The sequence below is a fragment of the Planococcus citri genome, chromosome 4 (genome assembly GCF_950023065.1).
Source record: "Planococcus citri chromosome 4, ihPlaCitr1.1, whole genome shotgun sequence".
Classification (NCBI taxonomy): domain Eukaryota; kingdom Metazoa; phylum Arthropoda; class Insecta; order Hemiptera; family Pseudococcidae; genus Planococcus; species Planococcus citri.
The window spans coordinates 46,514,011-46,520,882 of record NC_088680.1 but is presented as its reverse complement, the minus strand read 5'-3'; positions in this window follow the sequence as shown (position 1 = coordinate 46,520,882).

Sequence of the window (6,872 nt, the reverse complement as noted above, 5' to 3'; positions counted from 1 at the left end):
GATAAGTGCATTCGGATTCTAGATCGATAAAGATTAGCAAATTCGCTAAATTGCTCGTCATTTTGTAAAATACAACATTTAATTCTTGCAAATGATACCCAAACTAACCTAAACCAGACCACATTCATTGAAAATCCCACTAATCATCCTAATTCATTCATGAAACTGACAACAGGTAAATTAGATTTCCTTGTTAACATGCAGCTTTTATCAATAATACATTCACAAATCGATGCTAGATTCGACATTAATCTTTTATCTGCGTTCGTATTTGTTTTCAGGTAACGACAAACATATAGTTATATTTTTACAATTCCGGTTAAATATCGCAATTATTCTAATCGCCGGAGATAAGTTCTGGTTCTTCATTTTCCAACAACACCTGCTGTAATCGATTAAGTTGCATTGTGAAGACACATTATTACAGGTTACGAGGTTACAACTTCAACAAACTGTGGTATTTTTCGAGTATTTTAGAAACGATAAATACTTATTATTATCTACGCGTTATCGTATTTACATCGAGTATTTCCTACGTGTAGTGGATTCATTCTCAAGAGGATTCAATTACGGTTCAACTCTACCTATAGGGTATTAGCATGTTATGTCACGAAAATTATTAATAGAGATCTGCATGCTAATACACGGGACAACGAATTGAATAGATATTTATCTAATATTGGTAAAATCATGATACAGCTGATTTGGAGATATTTTACGGTAGTCATTCGAGTATTTGCCAGAATGATGAAGTGTTTTGGTTCATTTTATTGGTAAATTTTCTAAAATTTGTTGCTCTTATAGTCCTATTCCAATTACGTAGGTTCGAAAGATGCGTTTAGAAGAACAATAAGCTCACTTACCTGTTGCTAATTGTGATTAAAACGTCGAAGATCTACAATGAATTGATGATCGGAACTTGGACGCTGACACTGGTATCTCTTCCTATATGCAGAATAATACTTACGTAAACAGTTCGAGTATTAGTTTTTTCGTCTATTTCTCCAAGCATTTACTTATACATATACATGATTATTGTACCTCATCCAATTTTGTATATTGTTAAGCGATAAGGTTCAGTTTTAATATGAAACGTGACTGAGCGCGATGTCAGTTTATTATAAAACGCTCCGCTCCGGCGAAAAGGTTGCTCGGTTTTTGTGGCAGGGGAGAAAATAAAAGCATGTTAAGCTGATGCATACGATGAATATGGTTTGGATATCAAACTCCATGTTCCACTTTTGATGGTTCGTTGGTTAATATACTATTTTTGTTATTGTTTTCAGTGATGCCTATATTTTTTCCTTACTACTACGAAGTGGATGTTTCCTCTCGAGATCTATGGCCTGAAGTATGCAGATTCTACACAATTTTCAATGAAAATTCAATCCTAAGAACACTGGCTACGTTGGTTGGTCTAATTGATAACGATAAAATATGTATCTTCACATGTGTACTTTCCTCCCGTTTCCCTATAAATAACTGTAAATTGTAATTATCTTCCCTGGTGTGTTTTTCAAACAATTGGCACTCGTTGTTTATCGGTTTTCTTTTCATCATTAGTATAGATACAGCTCTTTTCATCGAGTTTTGTCCCAACAAACCCCTATATCCTTTGGTTCACTTCCGTTGTACCCGTTCAAAGATATATTTCAGTAGGAAAATAATGTTGTAGGTAAATGGACACGATATAATGTATGTAAACAAAACTCGTTGCCATCATTAATTATTAAAACTACCGGTTATCAGCGTAGGTCTAGGTACATCAATAATTCGATTATTCCGGTTGATTGATCGCTTTCGTTCTCGTATGAAGAAGAGACAAAATTATATGAAAAACACTCGCGACATGGTTTTTTTCCTCTAATTGGGAGATGGCTTCTTGGAACATGAGCTACGAAGACTGGACATTTTAGAATCGGATCCGGCGATACGCAGATTCGTATCCGGCGTGCCGTGCACCTACCTCGCTACCTATAGCTCTACATTACAATGGAATTTGCAAAATATGTTCGGAGATTTTACACGATAGTGGTGACACGACGAAGGTATATATTGCATACGTGTACATAGGCGAATCAGCAGAAGCTGTTTTATTCGTTGATTTATAACCCGGTTTCGGTTTTGATAACAGAGGCGACGTCTACTCTCGGAAAGAAAATCACACGAATATTACCAACAATTAACGCGGCAATGATTAATGGTGCGACGTTCGCTTATATAATGAATAACGTGAAATGTATAAAACAGTAGTTTGTTCAAAAACTAAATAACATAAGCCGGCTTCGTGTGTGAGATTTGTGTACCCCTCCGTTTGGTAAGAGGTGCCCCCTTCGCGCGGCTCCTTTCGTTGGTCTATCATAAAAGCCACACCACACATTTTCAAAAGCAACTCGAAAACTATTCTTCGGCGTTCTTTTACGCTTCGTTGTTTTGGAAACTTCGTAGTCGTCAAAATCCCGACCGACGTCTTTTGAGGCTCTTTTCTTCGATAGACGACGCGTATCGCGCCTCCTCCCGTCGCCCGCCGCTCTTCATCAAAGTTGGCGGCGCTGTGCGGCACTGACGTTCCCCATCCACTGTTGCACACGTATTTTGATTAATGATTCTGCTCTGTGTACCATCTCGGGCTGCTCGGGATCCACGAATATACACCGTAGATATACAACTATATACCATAGCGTTATGCTATACTATACCGAAGTGCGTTCTAACCCGATGCTGTATTACTCTATACAACTATCGCATCGTCGTATATCCGATGTGGATGTTGTAAAACCATGGGTCTCGAAAATAACTGATCCGCGATGACTAAGTCAGGGTTCTCCAACTTTTTTTTTCTTTTTTTGATTCGACTACTGTAGCTATACGCAGGATAATTTTTATATACCGCACAAATACAATGCACCCTGCACTGAATGCAATTCACGCTTTTGTCGCCAATCGTGTAGCTTTTTACAGCTGATAAGCATCGCTGATTTTTGCGCCTCACAATGATGTTTTCATTTGCGATTTTCCTAGCGATGGATATAGCCCGCTACTGTACCCGGAAATGAAGCGAGTTTTTTTTTTTACTCGTACCATCTGTGTTTTGGGTTCGGAAATGTTTTTTTTTTAGAACTGAGAAGAATTAGAGGAAGATCATATCGCAAACGTATCTCTATGGATTTTTTAGATAACTGCTGGTTTATTGTTTGTATTGAAGTAATATCTTGATTCGTTATCGTTCTTAGACAAATTTGAAGAAATATCATTCTGAGTCGAGAATTTATCTATGTACTTTGGTCTCTTTACCAACATTTTATGCTTCTGCATCGATTCTTTTTATTTAATTTTCACATGCGAGATTATTTTTGCAATCTTTGAAGTGTGGTCCTACAAATCTGATACTCATTTTTTATCAGTTCTTTCTTCCCTCGAAATAGTAATTACTCATTAGATAATATTTGTTCCAGATATGGTGTTCAAAAGAGGTAAAGGAAATGTAATTTTTACCTCTCGTTCATTCTCAAAGTGAAAAAAAAAAATCAGTAGATTGCTGAATCAACCGGATATTCAGTCTCTGGAAAACCCAAACCGTAAAAAAGAAGGAAATACTGGAATATTTTTCAATTTTAATTTCAAAATCAAAGAATTCTGGAAATAAAATCTCGTTTTTTCTAGCAAAATTTTTTTTTTTTTCGATCCTACATGAAACATGGGGAAAGAAGTCCATTTGGAGCAGAGGTTTTGTGTCTCAAATTGGGACTTAAAATTCTTGGAAACAGTGAACATCTCTCTGATTGGAAGAATAATTTTCTATAACAAAGATTTAAAAGTTGAAGCTTCATTTATGTTTGGGTCCAAGCATCTTGAACCTCCCCCCTTCCCCTCGGAGAGGAAAGATGTTGAAAATTTAGCTCTAAAAGTGATTGGAGGGGAGGGGGGGAGGCTTGTGTGTTTCAAAATATTTGAAAACTATGTGTAGATTCACTCAATTCCACAATCATGATTCAAGAATTGAAATAAATACGCTGTTGTTTGGAATGAAGGACTTGAAATAAGGTGGGGAAAGGGCCGAGGGGTTCGAACGAAGTACTGATTATTCAAATGTGGCATTCAAAACCTCTCCTCTCACTCCAAACTCATCGTAAATGTCATAATAGGGCTCGTACTCGGTTACTTTTTGTGTAACCAAGATTACTTACTGAAGTTACGAAAAGTTATTTTCGGGTACCTACGTCTTTTTTAAATTTTGGTTACTAAAGTAACTTTTTTTGAAAATCTTCCATAATCCAATTTTTTCCAATCTCGGTCATAAATACTGCGTGAAGAAAGCAAGAAAAAATGTCTCAAAATTATAACAGAAACGAATCCTACCTTTTTAGAACTCTCAAAAGGCATTGTTTCTTGCTAAAAATTTAAAAAAAAATAAAAATTGTAGTTCCTCGCAGAAAATTCCAAAAAGTCTCGTTTTTTGCCAAAACAATCCAAAAATCTCTCTTTTGTGGCTGGAATTTTCAAAAACAGAAGAAAAAAAGTAACGCTTTTTCAATAAAGATTGCGTATAAAAGTAACTTTTCTGTCAATAATTTCTTTACTAGTTTTTTTTTTTTTTTTTTTTGCTAAAATAGGTACTTTAATAATCTTGCTTTTTGCAAAAAATTTATAAAACATTTCGCTTTTTAGCAAAATTGTTGAAAAGTTACCTACTTACTCTTTTCCCCAAAAATTGAACACCCCCAAGTGGAGATTTGTTGCCAAAAATTACCTATAAACGTTCGACTTTTTACGAAAAACGATGCAAAATAGCCCCAACTTTTCAGAATAAAAATTGCCAGAAAATATCACTTGTTTGTCAATAATTGCCAAAAAGTCTAGTTTTTTGCTAAAATTGTCATTCTTTTTTTTCAACAAAATATTCTCGCTTTTTGGCAAAGTTGCTACTAAGTCTAATTTTTTTTCAAAAATTACTCAAAAATCTTCTTTCTTTTTTGTCTGAAATTTCCAAAAAGTACCACTTTTGCCATTAATTTACTAAAATCCTAAAAATTCCCACTTTTTACCAAATTTGTCAAAAATTGCTAAGAAGCCCTGCTTTTTACAGTCACATATTAAAATTATTGCCAAAGTCTTATTTTTGTGCCAAAATTTGCAAAAAGTCTCGCCTTTTGTCAAAATTGCAAAGAAGTTTCATTTTTTCCAGAAATTGCTAAAACATTAATTTTTTGCAAAAAATTCCAAAAAGCTTCACAATTTTCCAAAAATTGATCCTAATGTATTGTTTTTTTTGTCAGAAATTGCTAAAAACGCCTTTCTTTTGCTGAAGTTGTCAAAAGTTTCGCTTTTTGCTTGAAATTGTAAAATTTTTTCCTTGTTGCCACAAATTACAAAAATCTTGATTTTTTTGACAAAAATTACGAAAAAATCATTTTTTGACACTAATTGCCAAAAAGTTGTGCTTTTTGATGAAATTGTGCAAGTATCTTTCGAGTTCCATTTTTAGATTTTTATTAAAAACGAAAAGTTCTTTATTTCGAGAATTTTTTCTGCATTAAAATAGTGTAACTTTTTTGGTTACATTTCTTAATTACATGAAGTTACTTTTTTTTGAACAAAAAAAAAAAAATGAGTACGAGCCCTGGTCATAATCCTACGGTCTCTAGATTATCAAATTCAGTTTTTCAATCAGAAAAAATTGTCGAATTAGGAGATAGGTGAATTTCACTGTTGTCAAGTAATTTGGTGCGTAAATTCTCTGACATGTTGATTTTAGGTTGAATTCTGAAATGTGAAGAAAGAAGCATACTCAGAGTTTTGTATAATGCTTCCATTCAAATTTTCTTTTGCGCTGAGGTGATCTTGATGCCATTAGAAAAACCTATACCACCAGCCCATTATTAATTACAAAAAATTCATATTCATCGTACCAATTAAGGTTATTTGTTGATTTAGATAACCAAACAGAAGATTTTATCATCGAGCTCATTTATTTACATAAAAACTCGAATTTAGACACATAATTTTTGGAAAGAGTGTAGGTTACATATAACCTAGCCTCGTATGATAAATAGAAAACGAGCAACATGCAATGGAACGTTGATCGTTGCTAATTACATTAATATGATTAAACGAATTTTTTACGCATTAATTTAGATAATAACTAAGATGATATTAATTCACAAAGGGTGGCACCATAAGTACGTTTTGTACGTAACATATTCCAAAGTACTAATATTTCTCCAGTCGCGAATGACTTATGTCTCAAACTCACGGATTTTGAGCATTAGAATATAATAATTTTTTTTTCAAATAATTTGTAGTCATTCGATCGTCCCATTCATCACTTACTTTTAATGGAAAGTTTCACGTCATTGTAACACGTAGGGTGAAAAAAAACGCCCTGGAAGCTTTCAAACAAAAGCTTAAAACACTCAAACACGCGGTGTTGCCTCTAGACCTACATTGTACATAGTATACGTAGTTTGTACAACAGTATAATTTTTTTGTTTTCTAGAAAAACGAAACGTATTTTACGCTACGTTTTTCCGCCGTGACCAGCCAATTTATTATTTGTAGTTAAAAAGTCCGTAAACATGTGGAAGAGTTGAAATGAAATTTTAGCACGTTCCTGCAACCGCTATTGATCGTCGTTTGTCGACTGCGGTTTTGTAGTGCTGTATATTCCAACACTCTCGCGTAAGGGTAAAACGCGTTGCGGGTTGTATGGTCACGACAGGGGTACCGGAATTTTACTCGTAGAATGGTGCCGAAGCAAGACCAGAGAAGCAGAGGCGGAAAAGTGATGAAATCGCCGTCCAATTCATCGGCCATCTTTCATTATGGTCGAGAAGACGAAAGCGGCTAACCTCATCGACCTGAATTAAGTTTTG